A 20,340-nucleotide genomic window follows, 5' to 3' on the forward strand; every position below is an offset into this window, starting at 1 on the left:
CTTTAGCTAAAAATGAGGAGAAAGAAAGGCATGTACGACAATCTCAGAATGCAGACAAAAAACCATCCCTAAGTCTCTAGCAGCAACTCTCAAAGTTGATGTTTCAGAAGGATAAATTGTAAATGCAATAGATTGCTTACAGAATGGGAAAAGCCCTAGAATATACAGTTTACCAAAGCTGATTTTTTCAAGTAGTTTAAAGAACGTATGATCACACCTCTCCTTCTTGTGTGGAAAGAAAGCTTAGATCACGAAACTCTTCCAATCTCTCTGAATGAAGGGATAATCAAACTAATTCACAAAAGGAGTTCTAAGGATGATCTCTCTAACTGGTGACCTATCTCCACACGACCTACTACATATAAATTTTTTGTTGAAGTGTTGGCAAGGAGACTAAGTAACAACCTTAAACAATGGGTAAGAGAGGAGCAAAAAGGCTTCATAAAGGGCCGATACATCCTTGATGCCATTATTGCCTTGTGGGAAGGAGTGGAACATGCCCAAGACACTAAACAGGACTTTGTGTTTTTTAAGATTTACTTTGACAAAGCAATGGAACTTCATCCTATAATCTCTCAAGGATATGGGTTTAGGACCTCTTTTTATTAGAAAAGTTACAACATTGTTTGGGAATGCCAAAGCCAGAGTAGTGATCAATGGCAGATTATCAAAACCTTTTGAACTTAAGAGATCTATCAGACATGGTTGCCCTCTTGCTCCCTTACTCTTTGCCATAGCTGCAAATGCACTCAAGTGGCTGGTGCAAGATGCCTTGCAGAAAGGTGAAATGAAAGGCATTGACTTGCCAAATAATAAAGGGCAAATATGTTTGTAGTTGTTTGTAGATGAAACTAATAGATTGCTTCACAATGATGAAAAATCTATAAGAACATTCTGGTGCTGCCTTCAGATTTTCTATACTGCCTCAGGATCCCCCATTAATCGTCGTCAAAAAATAGGAAAAAGAAACCCTTGATTAATGACCCTCCAAAGTGGATAATTGAGCAAGGATGTCAGGTTATCAAAGAGGGACAAGTGTTCAAATTGTTAGGCATTCCAATGGGTTTCAGAGTGACCATGAAACAAAGATGGTAGTGGGTAATGGAAAGAGTAAAAGCAAAGTTTGATAGATGGAAAGGTTACCAACATAATTTAGCAGCAGGAAGATGCTTGCTGCTTAAACATCTGCTCATTCCCATGACCATATACTTCCTCTCATGCTAAACACCCTCTAGGAGTAATATTAAAGAGCTACAGACATTATGTTGGACACCCTCTAGGAGTAATATTAAAGAGCTACAGTCATTATGTCGAAATTTCCTCTAGTATGGGGATGTTGATGTTTACAAAATTCCCAAGGTTGCTTGGGCATACTACACACAACCCAAACAGAAGGGAGGATTGGGCATACTACACACAACCCAAACAGAAGCGAGGATTGGGGATTCCAAATGTGGAGGACTTAGCCATTAGAATGGAAGCCAAATGAATCATAAGAAGTATAGACCAACCTGAGTCTGACTGGTTGGTACTAATTCATAGAATTCAGAGTGCACATAGACTATCGAATAGACCTCAATGGAAAAACCTCCCATTCCTCCCATTTTTTCTCAGTCGCATTTAGATCAAACCCTTCGGCTCTGATCTGGTTAGAAGTATGTGGTCTGCATGGAACAAAGTCAAGAAAATACTATGCCTATCAAAGATCTCTAGGAAAGCTGCAGGTATTTTTCATATGGATTCCATTTGGTTCTCCCTTTTCCGCCTCGATGATTATGCGGATACACATAATTTGAAGAGAGCTCATAAATTATCAAAGGGGATTCAATGCTGGGGAGGTATATGGGATTTCATTGCACAAAAATGGATCGAGACTGATCAATTAATGCAAATATATTGACTCAATAGAGATTATATGCTCTTCATACAGTCCCCAGAGTTTGCAAGTGGGACCCAAAAAAGACCACGCTCATCCAATGCTGCAGAAATGCCTTTACACTAGATGCTTTTTACTGGTCCCAGTCCAGTCTCCTTTTGCCCATCCCCCCCTTGCCGATTAATGGAATGCCGGTACACGTTAGACTAAATGCAAAATCCTGTGGGATAGAAAACAACGAGAATGCCGATTCTCAAAAATTTGGTCAACGGTAATGCCTCCAAAGAAATCTGTTCTATTATGGCTCATTATGCATAAAGGGCTTTGGACTAACTCTAGAGAAAAAAAAATCGAAATTGGAGCTGGATTGTGCCCCCCCTCCCCCCCCTACAGACACGAAGAAGAGACCATACCCCACCTTTTTATTACATGCAAATTTAATAAAAGCCTCTTGGAACTGGTTCAACAATGCCTTTCCCCGGTCAAGAAATCTCAGTTAACATGGAAGCAAATCCTACTTGGAGACTTCTCAAGCTGCTCATCAAAACTTTGGAATACAATTAGGGCAGAATATATTTGGTGTATTTGGATTATGTGTGATTATTCAGTATTCCATAATGCAGATTCTCTCAAATGCTTTGACCTGAGGAGGAGTGCTCTTTATGTGCAGATGAGAATGATTTTAAAAGCAGACAACATTGTCTGTCGGGCCCAGCATCAGGGCAAATCGTGAGAGACAGGAGCAGGAGTGGATAGAGGTCAGAAACCAGCTTGCAGATGAAGATGCTGAGTTAACCCAATTCATATTAGTGCTGACAGAGATTAAGAACTCAATTCAAGATTATCAATGAGTTAGTTTTCTGTTCCGATTTTTTTTTTTTATAAGGCCGGTTCTCCCGTGAGCACTGAGATTGGTTCACCTCATGAATAAGACAAAGGAACCCTACGTAGAAGTTACAAAACAATTTGAGGTCCAGTCTTCTTTTATTGGGTTTTCTAGCACTGACCGTCGTGCACGTGAGAGTCTCTAAGACTCTAAAAGTTAAACAATTAAGTGCATTCCCTTATTGCGTGCACTGGACTCTGGACCAGACGTCAGTACTGTGCTATGATTTGACTGAGTCAAGGCACCTGGAGTTGCCACGAAGCCGGGTTGCCACGAAGCCGGGTTGATCTGGTCAGTGTAGATACACAAGGCAATGCAGCAGGTGTCAGAAGGACCTTAATCTACATATACCCATATATAGCTTGGTGTTGTTTGATCCATATTATCGTCCTCATTGTATATATCCATATATATATATATAGCAGACTGCAGTTCTGTGTCTTCTTGACTCAATTAATCAAAGCTGTGAACACTTGGCTGGTAGGGATCAGTACTGCAATCCTCAGCTGCCGGCGGGCTGCAGGAGGATCTTCACATCAGGGCAAAGCGAGGAAGGCTATAGCGTAACTTGTTAGGCACACCGTTAAGGTTATAAGCTACTCTATATTTTTGTTCGCAATATTGTTTTTTTTCTTATTGTTTTTAATCGATTTGTATGCAATATTGTTTTTTTCCGGACTTGATTATTCTTGTGCTTTTGGATAAATGCGTTAAATATCAAATTATAGAGGTCACTAACTAAACTTAATGTTGGTCGCTTGTTTATGGTTTTGGTTCCTATTTTTGTTTTTCCTTTAGTGGGGCAATCAAAATATACACCTAAAAAAAGAAAAACACTATTAACCTTCTTGCAATAGCTAAGCTCAAAAGAGGCTACAATAATTATATATATTGATATTAGCAAAAGGTGTCTTTTACAAAAAGTCCTTTTCTCCTACTTCTCTTAATTACATTAAAAGAGGCTTCTTTAAGTTTAACTTATTTTGGCCTGCTTAGTGGCATTGCAACAACATTTAAAACTCTTGATCGATCATGATAAAAAAAAAGTATCCTTCCTTGAATGCATAGAGTACTTATAAACGAGATTCCTTTTTTACTTTTTTGAGTTGACAAATGATGATTCATCCTCGAATAGCACAAAGAAACTCTAATTCCCACTTGTCTCTTTTGTGAAGTCTTTGTAAAAATTATAGAAGAATGATAAGGTCTATATACTAGTAGGTGCCTAAACTTACGTTTGTATCCCCTATTACAGACCTAAACTCTCTCTCTCCTATGGGGTTCAAGTCTCTCCGTCGATTGGTCTCTTTAGATCAAAAAAGTCGACGTTAAGCGGTCTCATCTCATCTCTCTCTCTCTCTCTCTCTCTCTCTCTCTCTCTCTCTCTCTCTCTCTCTCTATATATATATATATATATATATATATATATATATATATATATATATATATATGCAGCTACACCTAACATCTAGTCTCATACTCTCTCGCATAAACCAATAGACCCCCATGCAGGCTTTATTTTTTATGGGTAGGGTAGCCCATCAAATTCAAATGAGCCCTTAGTAAATAGGAAAACTTTATGTTGTTTATGATTTTTGATGTTTCATTCAAAAAAGAATCTCTAACACAAACGTCCAAAGAGGCCAAAAATGTGCATGACACCGAACTTGTCTCCATGCCCCCTCCTCCCTCCTTCCTCTTTCCCCCATTTTTTCCCACACACTCTATGTTTGTCTTTTTTTGTAACCCTCTAAAGCATCTCTCTCTCTCTCTCTCTCTCTCTCTCTCTCTCTCTCTCTCTCTCTGGTGCTACACCTAACATTTAGTCTAATACTCTCTCTCAAAAAACCTAGACCCTAATGCATGCGTGATTTTTGATGGGTAGGGTAGCCCATCAAATTCAAATGAGCCCCTGGTAAATAGGAAAACTTTATGTTCTTTATAATTTTTGATGTTGCTTTATGAGGGACGAAGCCGCCCCATCTTTCGATAAGGGTTGGCTAGTCGGCATCGTATTTTAATGCCCACCTAGACGTGGCTTTTGTACCTCAAAGGTTAACACATCACATAGTGATTCAAAACATAACCTCTACCATCCAAAGAAGCCAAAATTTTGCATGACACCTGACTTGTCTCCATGCCCCCTCCTGCCTCCTCCCCCCATTTTGTTTCCACACACTCTATGTTTGTCTTTTTTTGTAACCCCCTGAATCCTCTCTCTCTCTCTCTCTCTCTCTCTCTCTCTCTCTCTCTCTCTCTCTCTCGCTACACTTGACATCTAGTCTCATACTCTTTCTCATCTTCCTAGACCCCTGTGCAGCCTTGATTTTTGATGGGTAGGGATAGCCCATCAAATTCAAATGAAACCTTGGAAATTACGAAAAGTTTATGTTTTTTATCATTTTGTATGTTTGATTTTTGAAAAAAAAACCACTAACAAATGTCCAAAGAGCCAAGAGCCCAAAAATGTGCATGACACCTAACTTGTCTCCATGCCCCTTCCTCCCTCCTCCCCCCATTTTTTTCCACACACTCTATGTTTTTCTTTTTTTGTAACCCCCTTAAGTACCTCTCTCTCTCTCTCTCTCTCTCTCACACACACACACACACACACACACACACACAACCATAACATTGATGGTGCTGCTATTTCCAACTATACCTGCACGGCCCTTCCACCTTCTATTCAAAGTATCACAAATAGCTTTTCTATCTTGGCACTTTCTAAATAGCATTCAATGTTACCTTAAATTTCCACCATTTTGTTCTTCTATTTTAATCTATTATATGGTGGTTGTAAGATCAAGGTGCCTAGTTTTGGTTACTTGGGCACCCTTAAATCAGCCTAAAAAGATGCATTTTTCCATCTTTAATGGCCAATGTCTCCTAGCTAGCCAAGGAATTTCATTCTAAGTTCTTCTAATGAAACATCACATGCAAAGTTGGGCACATAATGATATAATATGATTAAATGGAGAGTTACAAGTCCTCATTTTCTTATCTAGAGAGTCAATGTATACCTCCTCTCTGAGATTCGGCTAACACAGACAATATGCCCTTAAAATGCTATTAACTTTTGCATCTTAACGTATATGAATGTTCCACCTTGAATGCCACAAACTCACATAACTTACCTTGATTTATGGGCATTTTTTGAGGTGTTTTTTGAAATACTCTCTATAAATATGGAGTGTTTAAAAATACATTATTCTTTGTATATATGTGATCTATAATTTGAAATGCTCAATTTTATGGATCGCGTGTCTAAAAGATAGGTGAAGGCTAGTAGAACGTGGTGCTAAGGTGAAATTGCAAATTCAATGGCTGGATTTTCATAGATCTCTTCTGTAAAATTCAATCAAACTCTTAATAGGAATGTACAAGTGATATACTTTAATTATAGAAATTATAGTATTTATATAAAATAGATGACACTTTAAGAATTGATTTAGTTGTAATTGTGAATCTATAAAGAAATTTTGGGTTAATTTGAGTAAGGGAAGGTCCTTTTTCAAACCTCCCAAGTGAAGATCCTCATTTTATGCCTATTTTTCTCTAGTTAGCTTTGGTAATCTACCAAACCTAAAGAACTTGCCATGTGTGAGCCTAGTTAGCTTTTGTAATATAGACTTCATGGAACTTCTACATGTCCATGCCACTTGTGTGCATGTCACCTTGGGAAGAATCCACATAAGCATCATGCCATCTCACCTTGCCACCTCAAATATCCATGTCAATATGGTCAACCAAATGGACTCGCTACCTTATTATTCTAATCATTATTAATGCCACCTTTGCATGCCACCTCTGTTGGCATGGCATGCCACCTCATCTAATGCCATGTCATGCACACTCCACATCGTTCAGGGCTACATATTGTATGGATGTGTCCATGTCATGTTAACTCATGTATGTATTTGTGGACATGCCATGCCACCACACACCTACCATGTCATCAACACCCCCCATGAGCTCTATACATGTATACATCCATACTAAAAAGCTATTTTTAAATAATTTTATAATAATTATACTTTTTTATTCTATTATCTAAAGAAAGAGTATTAAAAAATAAGATTAATCATAAATTAAAATTAAGCATAAATATTTTATTTACATATATTTAAAAATTTAAAAAATATTATATAACTATATAGTATTATGTAACTTGGCTTTCAAAATATTATATAACTACATAGTATTATGTAAATTTGGCTTTAAAGATATTATATCTATCAATTTTTAAGTATTTATTAAAATTTTAGAAATTTACATTAATAACTAATAATTTTGTTTAGAAAATCATGCATTTTTTATCATATACAATACTCTACTTTGGTATCCAATGAAATGCATGCAAGTTTCCTTGCTCAACAAGCAAAGTCCTATGTATCAACATACAATTCTAGGCTCGTTTTAGCAAAGAAATCTAGCAATCCAAGATATTAACTCTCTTTTTCTCTTTTAGCTTTATGGAAATTTCCTCTAAACTCTTAGCTTAACTCATCTTAACTCTTCTAAAGTCTTGGCATTGTTTCTCTTTTTAATTCTTCTAAACTCTTAGCATAACTCTCTTTAAAATGGGTCCTCAAAGCCATAGGCCAAAAGTGTGATAGGAAAACCCCCCGCCCTTGGTGTATTCGTTTACTTCATCTATCGTACCATAATAGAATTGAGTCTCATTTTAGGGACCCATCAGTCCAGCCTAACCCCATCGAGTCCCGTGGGTTAGGTTTTGTCACGGGTACCAGGGAAAAGAGTTCCCAGCCCCCCTAGCCAGATATCCATGCAAACTTAAAACTAGTCACACCACTTACACACCCAATATGAAATTGCCTTTTTCACAGAATCAGCTGTCTTTAAAACAATCATTTAATGAAACCATAGTGTCACTGATCATAATCCTCCAAAATATCCAGTTGAATCCTAATTCCCAATTTTTCCTTCATCGGTGTACCTATGGCATCATTGGCAACCAAAATGCTCACCACGTGTCCACTCAGGGGCCTTTTCGATAGTTCCTAGCTCATAGTAACCGGCAATATTTTTACTTATAAAAATCAAAATGGAATCTCCGTTGAAGATCAGCAAGATCAACCAACACATCCATATAAAAGAGCCATGGACTCATCCGTTGAGCAAGGTCAATCAACTAGATTCATGCCCGAATTCAGAAAACAACTCTTACTCCTTGTTCCAATATCTTCCCCGACGCACGTGTGGGTATCTTCGGTGACCCAGAGCCCGAGCACCGTATGGTCAACACCCTCTAGGATCCTTCGCAGGTGACTTAGCGCTTCACTCATAGGCCGCTTCCTTGGTCCCTCATCCACCGTACCGGAAGCTCACCATTTAAATCGAACCGAGGCTGGTCAAGACCTCGGCCGACCTTGCTATGCGAGACGTCCTCCATTGACCCTCCGTCAGATTAGGTCTCCACGACCTCATTCACAAGACGGTCAAAATGCTTCCCCAGCATTCTCGACATAAAATAGTCATTTAAAAACATGTCATAAATACACTTTCTATAACGAACTCTCGTCTTTCCATATTGTTCCACATCAATCCTCATTTATTTCATATGTATTCCCATTCTCATCACATCATTTTTCATCTCATCACATCTTTTCTCATTTATCTGCATCAGAGCTCATCCACTTACATCTACCCATATCCACATCTCATCACATCATATTCGTTCACATCACACATCACATCTTTCTCCATTTACATCATATCACATTCATTCGTTCATATCCACCACAAACATTCTCATAACCATCCCATCACATACAATCTATCCACATTATATCACATCACTTCTATCCACATCACTTCTATCATCATATCTCATTTATACACATCTCATCTCATTCATACACATCCATCCAATTGTTCACATGTACGACTACTCACATCTATCCATACATTCATATCTATCACTTCACATCCACATATATTCATGTCACATCACATCTCTTTACATTACATCACATTCTTTCACATACACATATATATCCATTTTTTCACATACATCCACATCCATTCTTTCACGTACTCATTCACATCCATTCTTCACATACACATTCACATCCATTCTTCACATACACATCCATATCCATTCTTCACATACACATTCACATCCATTCTTTCACACACTCATTCACATCCATTCTTCACATACACATTCACATCCATTTTTATCACATACATCACATCCATTCTTTCACATACTCATTCACATCCATTCTTCACATACACATTCAAATCCATTCTTTTACATACATCCACTCACATCCCATATCATTCATTTACATCCTGATTCACACGACCTCACATCTCATCCATTTATTCACATCTATCTGATTCACATCACATCTATTCACCTCACATCTCATCACCTTTATGAGGGACGAAGCCGCCCCATCTTTCGATAAGGGTTGGCCAGTTGGCATCGTATTTTAATGCCCACCTAGACGTGGCTTTTGTACCTCAAAGGTTAACACGTCACATAGTGATTCAAAACATAACCTCTACCATCCAAAGAAGCCAAAATTTTGCATGACACCTGACTTGTCTCCATGCCCCCTCCTGCCTCCTCCCCCCATTTTGTTTCCACACACTCTATGTTTGTCTTTTTTTGTAACCCCCTGAATCCTCTCTCTCTCTCTCTCTCTCTCTCTCTCTCTCTCTCTCTCTCTCTCTCTCTCTCTCGCTACACTTGACATCTAGTCTCATACTCTTTCTCATCTTCCTAGACCCCTGTGCAGCCTTGATTTTTGATGGGTAGGGATAGCCCATCAAATTCAAATGAAACCTTGGAAATTACGAAAAGTTTATGTTTTTTATCATTTTGTATGTTTGATTTTTGAAAAAAAAAACACTAACAAATGTCCAAAGAGCCAAGGCCCCAAAAATGTGCATGACACCTAACTTGTCTCCATGCCCCTTCCTCCCTCCTCCCCCCATTTTTTTTCCACACACTCTATGTTTTTCTTTTTTTGTAACCCCCTTAAGTGCCTCTCTCTCTCTCTCTCTCTCTCTCTCTCTCTCTCTCACACACACACACACACACACACACACACACAACCATAACATTGATGGTGCTGCTATTTCCAACTATACCTGCACGGCCCTTCCACCTTCTATTCAAAGTATCACAAATAGCTTTTCTATCTTGGCACTTTCTAAATAGCATTCAATGTTACCTTAAATTTCCACCATTTTGTTCTTCTATTTTAATCTATTATATGGTGGTTGTAAGATCAAGGTGCCTAGTTTTGGTTACTTGGGCACCCTTAAATCAGCCTAAAAAGATGCATTTTTCCATCTTTAATGGCCAATGTCTCCTAGCTAGCCAAGGAATTTCATTCTAAGTTCTTCTAATGAAACATCACATGCAAAGTTGGGCACATAATGATATAATATGATTAAATGGAGAGTTACAAGTCCTCATTTTCTTATCTAGAGAGTCAATGCATACCTCCTCTCTGAGATTCGGCTAACACAGACAATATACCCTTAAAATGCTATTAACTTTTGCATCTTAACGTATATGAACGTTCCACCTTGAATGCCACAAACTCACATAACTTACCTTGATTTATCGAGCATTTTTTGAGGTGTTTTTTGAAATACTCTCTATAAATATGCAGTGTTTAAAAATACTTTTTCTTTGTATATGTGTGATCTATAATTTGAAATGCTCAATTTTATGGATCGAGTGTCTAAAAGATAGGTGAAGGCTAGTAGAACGTGGTGCTAAGGTGAAATTGCAAATTCAATGGCTGGATTTTCATAGATCTCTTCTGTAAAATTCAATCAAACTCTTAATAGGAATGTACAAGTGATATATTTTAATTATAGAAATTATAGTATTTATATAAAATAGATGACACTTTAAGAATTGATTTAGTTGTAATTGTGAATCTATAAAGAAATTTTGGGTTAATTTGAGTAAGGGAAGGTCCTTTTTCAAACCTCCCAAGTGAAGATCCTCATTTTATGCCTATTTTTCTCTAGTTAGCTTTGGTAATCTACCAAACCTAAAGAACTTGCCATGTGTGAGCCTAGTTAGCTTTTGTAATATAGACTTCCTGGAACTTCTACATGTCCATGCCACTTGTGTGCATGTCACCTTGGGAAGAGTCCATGTAAGCATCATGCCACCTCACCTTGCGACCTTGAGAATCCACATAAGCATCATGCCATCTCACCTTGCCACCTCAAATATCCATGTCAATATGGTCAAATAAATTGACTCGCTACCTTATTATCCTAATCATTATTAATGCCACCTTTGCATGCCACCTCTGTTGGCATGGCATGCCACCTCATCTAATGCCATGTCATGCACACTCCACATCGTTCAGGGCTACATATTGTATGGATGTGTCCATGTCATGTAAACTCATGTATGTATTTGTGGACATGCCATGCCACCACACACCTACCATGTCATCAACACCCCCCATGAGCTCTATACATGTATACATCCATACTAAAAAGCTATTTTTAAATAATTTTATGATAATTATACTTTTTTTATTCTATTATCTAAAGAAAGAGTATTAAAAAATAAGATTAATCATAAATTAAAATTAAGCATAAATATTTTATTTACATATATTTAAAAATTTAAAAAATATTATATAACTATATAGTATTATGTAACTTGGCTTTCAAAATATTATATAACTACATAGTATTATGTAAATTTGGCTTTAAAGATATTATATCTATCAATTTTTAAGTATTTATTAAAATTTTAGAAATTTACATTAATAACTAATAATTTTGTTTAGAAAATCATGCATTTTTTATCATATACAATACTCTACTTTGGTATCCAATGAAATGCATGCAAGTTTCCTTGCTCAACAAGCAAAGTCCTATGTATCAACATACAATTCTAGGCTCGTTTTAGCAAAGAAATCTAGCAATCCAAGATATTAACTCTCTTTTTCTCTTTTAGCTTTATGGAAATTTCCTCTAAACTCTTAGCTTAACTCATCTTAACTCTTCTAAAGTCTTGGCATTGTTTCTCTTTTTAATTCTTCTAAACTCTTAGCATAACTCTCTTTAAAATGGGTCCTCAAAGCTATAGGCCAAAAGTGTGATAGGAAAACCCCCCGCCCTTGATGTGTTCGTTGACGAAGGAAGGTAGCACATAAGCACAAGTGAGTGGGGAGGAGCATGTTGGTCTTATCTTTATGGTAGACTATGACATATAGGTTTATTATAGGAGGGTGATTTATTTACAGCCATTAAAAATGAGGGTAGTAATGCAACGAGGGGTGGGACTATTATTTAATGAGATATATGCACTAGGCCAAAGTGCATCCTCAACTAGGATATAGTGGATTCTTATGGATTTTCTTTTGATGCACACAACATGATTGTTTGGTAGGTGGGTTATTTCTACCACAACAAGTCAGGTGCCACAAGAGAATGATGATTGAGTTCCAGCAGAGCGGGATAGTGAAAGTTATCCTAACGTTGGTTGTGATCACATGTGAGACTCTCAAAATTAGTCTCGGGGGGTGCACTATATGGAAGCCCCTCCTACGACGTGCGTTCAAGGGGTATTTAAAAAACCCCTTATCTGTGAATTTTGAGCTGATAAAACTACCCCTTTTTCTTTATAGACTTACGGGTTTTTTTCCAAAGTACAATTAAAATACCCCTCTTGTAATTGTATTTCTGTAAATTTACCCAATATTTTGGATTAAAAAAACCCCACCTAATGATCGCACATGGTAGACTTACATTTTTGGAGGTGCACCCCCCGAGAAATTAGTGCGCCGAGTCCTATTGAATGCCAAAACCTCTCCACTTTGCAAGGGTGTGGAAGGGGTCCCCCATAGGGGTGTGGAAGGTGTCCCTCCCCCACCCTTGCAAATCCCAACGAATGAGACCACCCTGAATGAGATCTCTAAAGTAATGAAATTTGATGGTCCTACATGTTTTGTCTTTTCATGGTGTTTTGGGTTTTTAGCCAAAGCTATGTGTAGGACTAATTGTCACAGAAGAGGGCGAAGGGAACACCAACTCTTGAAGAAGAAATTGGATTGAGATCCCTTCTCTGAAAGCAATTGCGACACCTACATATTCATCTTCAATAAAAGGTATAGCGACAATTGCAACACCTACATATTCATCTTCAATAAAGGGTATAGCGACAATGTGCTCCTACTTTGTCTACCACAAAGGTGCACCATAGAAACTATGAAGATGTAGCTAGAGGTTGACTTACAAGTAGCATAATCTCCACACATTTTCATCAAATAACCCAACCTTGAAGGATAGGTTGAAGTATGGCTCAGAGTAACTAAAGGAGAGACTATAATGCTTGGTGTATTGAAGATAGCATAAAAATCATTGCTAGTGCGGTACTCCAAGAGTAGTACTCCAAAGGAGCATGCATGAAACGAGAGAGAAATCTAGCATCCAAACATATATAAAGTCAAGTATAAATGACCACAAGAAAACTAATATTTTCCAAGACTTAGGAATATGGCATGGATTGCATAAATTGCTCCTTATTAGTAGTGGTAGGCCACATATCAGGAGTGACATTAATGCTTGTGAAACAAGCGGGATTGGAACATCGTTCTAGGGAAAACATGTTAAACCTACGGAGTATCTCCTCTTGGACCACAAACTTAGATTGGGTGAGGTGTAGTATGACACCCCGAGAATCATCTTGAACAAGTTTTATGTGCCAAGGTAGCAGACCAACATTAGTCATTGATTGGGAGCTCCTTCTTCACTGCTTACATAGAAAAATCTTGATTGCAAATGAGAAGAATGTCAGAATAGAAGGATGGTAGAACTATGCCAAATGTAAATGTTAGGTTCTGATTGGAGCCGCATCATGTACCCATCTCGATGATGAAGATGTGAAATTTTAGCTATTACTGCCAAGAAGATTAAAGGCCATAAATGCAAGCAACATACCTGATGTGGCGAGGAGAAGAATATCATCATCAAACCAAGCACTAGCACTATAAGAGATCTACCCAATATTGATGTTTTCTTGGACATTTTTAAGGAGATAGTTTTTCTTAAGGCATGAGTCTGTATGGGCCTCGGTATTGTCATTGGTAATTACATCGATAGAAGCGTCGATATTTGCATATACCGATGCTTTTACTGACTCATATATGAACTTTGGAAAAATTTAAAATCGATGCATTTATTGACTACAGAGAAAGTAAAACCCGAGAATAGTTTTGCTCTATTTTCCCTTTCAAGAATTTTTTGCCCATAAATGTCATCAAGTGACCTGAACTTCTTAGACATAAATGTCATCAAGCGACATGAACTTCTTAGACATGTGACCTTAAAAAGCATCACCTATAAAGGATTAGTGATGGTGTCTAGGAGACAATGGAAATCAAAAGCATGTGAGGATGTAGCCTGTAGGGATAGGCACACAACGTTCCCGTTGGATGGAGAAGCCTAAACAAATCTAGACACATCTAGAGGAACTAGTGTGTAGCAATGTTCGTAAAAAAGAGTAGGGACAGGCACACAGTGTTCCCATTAGGAAGCCTAAACAAAACTAGACACATCTAGAGGAATTAGTGTGTAGCAATTTTCGTAAAAAAGAGTAGGGACAGGCACACAATGTTCCCATTAGATGGAGAAGCCTGAACGAAACTGGACACAACTAGAGGAACCAGTGTGTAGCAGTGTTCATAAAAAAGTATTTTCCCAAAAAGTGAAAAACCTTCATCTAAAAACTTTGAAATCATTTATAAAGGAAAATCTTGAAATCTGAAGGTTTTTGTTCTATAACTTCTCAAAATCTATGCATGGGAAGCTGAGAGGAATGAAACGTATTGAGGTAAAAGAGATACCCGAGGTTGATGGAGATGACAACTTGGAGCCGGTGCACATGCATGAGAAGCCGAGAGGAACGGCATGCGGGATGTCAAAGAGATCATGAGGGCAGATCGGAGATGCTGCACCTACTAAGGAGGACGGGGAGGAGCATGAGGCTGAGGAGCTAGGATAGCACCATGTAAGTCTGCTTCAGACTCTTTCCAGGCAACAGTGTATTGTTGAGTTGTCTAGGGTATATATTTGATGGTGGAGAGAGCTCATCGCTATTGAAGAGGGCAAGCTTTTGTAAGGTTATAACACTTCTACAGACTCAAGAATTTTTTGATGTTTATGTCATAGATCCCATAGGCCTAACACCAAACATGTCACCGTAGCAAGCAAGCAAAGACATGCTTGATGGCACGAGAACTAAGCAGTTAATCAAAATTGAAGGTCGTGTGATATGTTGGGCCCCTGTATCAAAATACCACTTATCATTTAAGGAAGTCTAACTTGTGATGACCAGAGATGTTGCAAAGAGTTGGAGAGGTTACTTTGAATTTACACTCAATTGTGTGGTATGATTTGCTTGTTGGGGTTGACTGAAACAAGAGGAGGATTGGTCGCATTTCTTGGTGCAACAATCCTTCTTGATATGACCTTAACGCTTGTTTTGCAATATCTATAAGTGGCATTCCTATTATGGCATTCCCATTATATGGGGAGACCATTTGAACAGGAGATTGTACCATTTTACCATTGTGGATGGCAGTTGGTGTTTTTGAAAGAAATTCAGGGATAGCCAAGCCAATTATCCCTGAAGTGTTTCAAGATGCAAGGAAAATGGGGAGCTGATGCTAGCCAGTGACCCATTTTCCTAGGGAAAGGCCAACAACCCATGGCCTTTCCTAACCATCATGGTCATGGGGAGTGGAACATTCTGCAAAGATGTTGACAGCCAAGCCAATGGAATTATCCCCCATTAGCAAGCTCGAAATCATTCTACACAGAATCTGTTAATAGCCAGGCAAATCATGTTATTCCGCATTAGCAAGCTACAAATTTTGAATAGATGTTCACAGGTACTCAAGTGTAGGAGATTTGGATTCCTTGAAATAAAGTGTCCTGATTTAGTGGCTGAGATCTTCCTTCCCACGATCCATGACCATGATGGATAGCCAAGCCAACAACAATGGTCTCATCAAGAAGACTTTTCCATTCATCCAAGAACTGGACAACGGACTGGTTTTGTGACATAGTTAGATGATTATCCTTTGGACAAGGGTGACTTGAGATGCAAGCTCGGGGGGTTCACCTCAAAAAATGTTAGTGTACCACGTGAGTTCAGCAAGAGGGGTTTTTTAATTAGATACATTGATAAATATTAACAGGATTACATTAACAGAAGGGGTTTTTAAATTAAACTTTGAAAAAAATCCATTAGTTCATAAGTAAAGAGGGGTTGTTTTATTGGGGGGGAATTTAGTTAAGGGGTTTTTTAAATACCTCTTGAGTGAACGCATGTGATACCTAGGGTTTTCTAGTAGTGCACCTCCCGAGGATGCAAGTATGTGTGTTCATAGACCACGTAAGAACTCCCAAATTGCTTGAGAAGTCGTAAGGGAACCTTTTATACTTGACGGTCACCAAATGGAGAATAATCTACATGCAAAATCTTCATGGAGGGGCCACATCCAATCAGCGATGTCACGTCATTTCCATTGTGTAGCAAGGCCTCGGTTGGCCTTAGTGCCATGAATGAGTAGCCGCACAGATCTGTGTATTGGAGCGTCAACTCTATGCGCACTTATCATAGTAGGTAATTGGGGCCAACAAGCTTGTCAAGATTGTAATTACAACCAAAGCGGAACAAGATAGATTCCAACCGCCTTGAAACATGTAGGGGTGAGACCAAGCCACTTGTAGGGGGCATTTTTTTAAAGTGATCTCACCTCTACATGTGTGAATAAGACAAAGTGAGCCAGCTGAATTGTATCCTAAATGAACCAAAGCCAGCCAAGCGGTGTAGGTAGAGGAGCTTGGGCTTGCGAGCTAGAGCAGGAACATCGCCAGGTTGGGGTTATTGGGTGGAAGCTATTTTGATAAGGTGTACAATCAAGGAGAACCGAAGGAGAGTGTGAAGGGGGGGGGAAAAATGCAGAGAGAACCCTCGTCCCTTGTGAAGACTAGGAATAATGAGATAAATATAACATAGGGTGCACACAAAGGGCAAGATTGTAATTGCATTAACTGAACCTAGAACGGGTATTAAGTAGACAGTCACGGTATATTATTATTTGGTGCTTACATGAGACCGTAAAGTATTAACTTACTAAGGTTATAACCTTATTATTTTGTGTTTGTATAGAATCAACATTCCGTTTGCTAACAGTGCTCTTCGCCAAACATGCCCACAGATCACACCCCGTACAATCCCCCCGACATGTCAGCTATCGACTTCAGCATGGAAGATTTGTCTGTGGAGTGCGGTGCTGGAGCAGTTTCGCGCTATGGGCTGACTGTAGCTGATGATGAAGCACAATACAAGGCGCCAGCATTCAAGTTCCCAGTACTGCGAACGTCATCGCTTAAATGGGATGAGTACAATAGCAGCGCCAAGCACATGGTGGCAGGTGAGAACTTTGTGGTGGAGATCGAGAGTAGCGGAGATAAATTGAAGAGGTTCCGGGTTGTCACTGTCGCTGTGAGGGCTGCGTGCCGTTTCCAGCTGGGAAGGCAGCTAGTCCTAGGAGATGATGATCACCTTGATCAAATACAAGGCATCGTAAGGAGACGCGATCTGGAGAAGCTAGCGCAGCTGGGTGGTGTCTACAGAGTTGCCAAGATGCTGCAGACGAGCTTACAAACAGGTATCGATGCCACGGATGATGAGGAGGAAGAATTCGCCAGAAGGAGGCAGGTGTTCGGGGAGAATGCATATCCTAGAAGGGCGCATAGCAAAACCTTGTGGCACTTCCTGTACGAGGCCAGTAAAGACGTTACTCTGAACCTCCTTATGTTGTGTGCAACTTTGTCGCTGGCTTTCGGGATCAAAAGTGAAGGTCTACAGCAAGGCTGGTATGATGGTGTCAGCATCTCATTCGCCGTTGTTCTAGTGGTGGTAGTGACGGCCGTCAGTGACTTCCGGCAGGCTCGTGAATTTCAGAGCCTTGACAAAGAGAAAGATAACATCCAAGTGCAAGTGGTGAGAGCAGGCAGGAGAAAAGGCATGCCCATCTTCGACGTCGTGGTGGGCGACCTGGTGGAGCTTCGCGTCGGTGACCAGGTCCCTGCAGACGGCCTCTTTTTGAAGGGGCAGGGCTTGGCCATTAACGATCCAGCATGACCGGAGAGAGCGAGCTACTGCTTCCTGACCACGATCAGCATCCCTTCTTGTGGTCTGGCTGCAAAGTGCAGGAGGGATACGGCTCCATGCTCGTTACTGCCGTGGGCACTAGCACAGAATGGGGGCAAACCATGGCAACCATTTCCAGTGACAATGCAGAGGAAAGCCCTCTCCAAGCGCGCCTAAATAGCGTTGCGATTCTGATTGGTAAGGTTGGCTTGACAGTGGCATTGCTTGTTCTAATAATCCTCTTGGTTTTCTACTTTAGCGGCCACACGTCAGGCGCTGGTAGCTCAGGAACGAGGTTCCGGGCAGGGGAGACGAGTGCGAGTCAAGTGCTGAATACTATTGTGGACATATTCTCCATCGCTGTGACTATTGTGGTGGTGGCAGTGCCCGAAGGCCTTCCTCTGGCTGTCACGCTCTCCTTGGCCTACTCCATGCGCAAGATGATGGCGGACAAAGCACTGGTACGCCGGCTCTCTGCTTGCGAGACCATGGGGTGTGCCACTACGATCTGCAGCGACAAGACTGGCACCCTAACTACGAACAAGATGACCGTGGTGAAGGCATGGAGTGCAGGCAAGATGATAGAGTTAGAAGCTGCTGCGAGGCATACAGAGATTAATACTACCCTAGGTCTTCTTTTCCAAGGAATCGCTCAGAACACTGCAGGGAGTGTGTTTGTGCCATTAAAGGGACAACTAGCAGTTGACTCGCTGGAGACCCTAGAGGTCAGCGGCAGCCCAACAGAGAAGGCACTCATATGGTGGGGCTTGAAATTGGGCATGAAGTTCGAGGAGACGAGGTGTGAATCAATGGTGTTGAAAGTAGAAACGTTCAGTTCTGTGAAGAAGCGTGCAGGAGTGGCTTTGAAGATGTCTAGGGATGGAAGAGTCTTCGTGCATTGGAAGGGAGCAGCGGAGATCATTCTGGCAGCTTGCTGCAAATGGCAAAGCGAAGGAGGCATAGCCATAGACATGTCAGTGGAGAAGCGGAAGGAGATGGAAAACATAATCGACGGAATGGCATCGGCTAGCCTGCGTTGCATCGCTTTTGCGTGCTGCGAGGTTCAGGATGAAAAGACATTGTTGTCGGATGGTCATCTACCAGAGGATGACTTGACGCTGCTTGCTGTGGTGGGCATGAAGGACCCTTGCAGGCCAGGGGTAGCCAAAGCGGTGGAGCGGGTGAAGGCGGCCGGAGTGAGGGTGAGAATGGTGACCGGAGACAACCTGGCCACCGCCAAAGCCATTGCCACCGAATGCTCCATCCTTGGTGCAAGTGACATGGCGGTAGATGGGCCCACCTTCCGCCTGTGGGACGACAGGGAAATGCGAGAGAAGCTGCCGCGTGTAGCTGTGCTGGCTCGGGCTCTGCCGTCCGACAAGCTGCTGTTGGTGAAGACTCTCCAATCCATGGGGGACGTGGTGGCGGTGACCGGCGATGGCACCAACGACGCCCCTGCTCTGCACCAAGCCAACATCGGCCTCTCCATGGGGATTGAAGGCACGGAGGTCGCCAAGCAGAGCTCTGACATCATCATCCTGGAGGACAACTTCGCCTCAATTGTGAGGGTCGTGCAATGGGGCCGCTCTGTCTACTTCAACATCCAGAAATTCTTGCAGTTCCAACTCACTGTGAACGTGGTGGCGCTGGCAGTGAATTTCGTGGCAGCCGTCACGTCTGGCAGTGTCATCTATTAAAATAGAGAGGAAAACTGGCAGAATGGATAACTCTAATAAATTGATTTTAAAAATGCTATGGAGGAATTTTGCCCAAAAGCAATTTCGTATTGCACAAATCTGTGTGTGTGTGTGCATATGTAGCAGAGATATGAAACACATGAACATCAATGTTTTAAATCCCTTAAACAACTCATGCAAAATGCTTTTAAAATTGGAAAACTAGAATTTTCCACTTCTGTAGTACTGGAAAATACGTTAATCACAACTCATTTAAGGCATAGGCCAGAACTGTTACCCCATTCTCTTGCATTTAAAAAATACGAAAACCAATTTCCTTGTGTGTGTGCGCGCGCTCTGTCAAGCATGGAGAGTAACTTATTCAATAATCATAGAAGATATACGAGTGGGTGTTAAGTTGAGTTAAGTCGAGTGGGCATAATTAATAGGTAAGGACGCTTGTGTAAAGGCGGACGTGGGCGTGTGGGCATTGCCACACATGCATAAGTGCATGCCCCCGTACGTCGGCTTGCATGCATGGAGGAGACTTGGATTCATTGTCCAGAGGAGGATGTGGGGAGCTAGGGGGATTGGGGGATTAGTGAGAGGAGTATTCTAAAGACATGAAATGCTCACAAACGCAGGAGGATGAGGGAAGGGAGCGAAAGAAGGTGGTTCCGAAGTGGGAAGCGGATAGAATCATCGCCCATGCCCAAAG

The 20,340-nt window shown here is 40.6% G+C and overlaps 1 pseudogene; it reads left to right on the forward strand.

Annotated features, from left to right (window-relative positions):
* Positions 1 to 16,972: 16,972 nt before the first annotated feature.
* On the forward strand, positions 16,973 to 19,652 carry LOC147621124 (calcium-transporting ATPase 5, plasma membrane-type pseudogene; annotated as a pseudogene).
* The last annotated feature ends 688 nt before the right edge of the window (positions 19,653 to 20,340 follow it).

The sequence above is a fragment of the Cibotium barometz genome, chromosome 30, assembly GCF_041138505.1.
Source record: "Cibotium barometz isolate CiBa-2024 chromosome 30, ASM4113850v1, whole genome shotgun sequence".
NCBI classification, from domain to species: domain Eukaryota; kingdom Viridiplantae; phylum Streptophyta; class Polypodiopsida; order Cyatheales; family Cibotiaceae; genus Cibotium; species Cibotium barometz.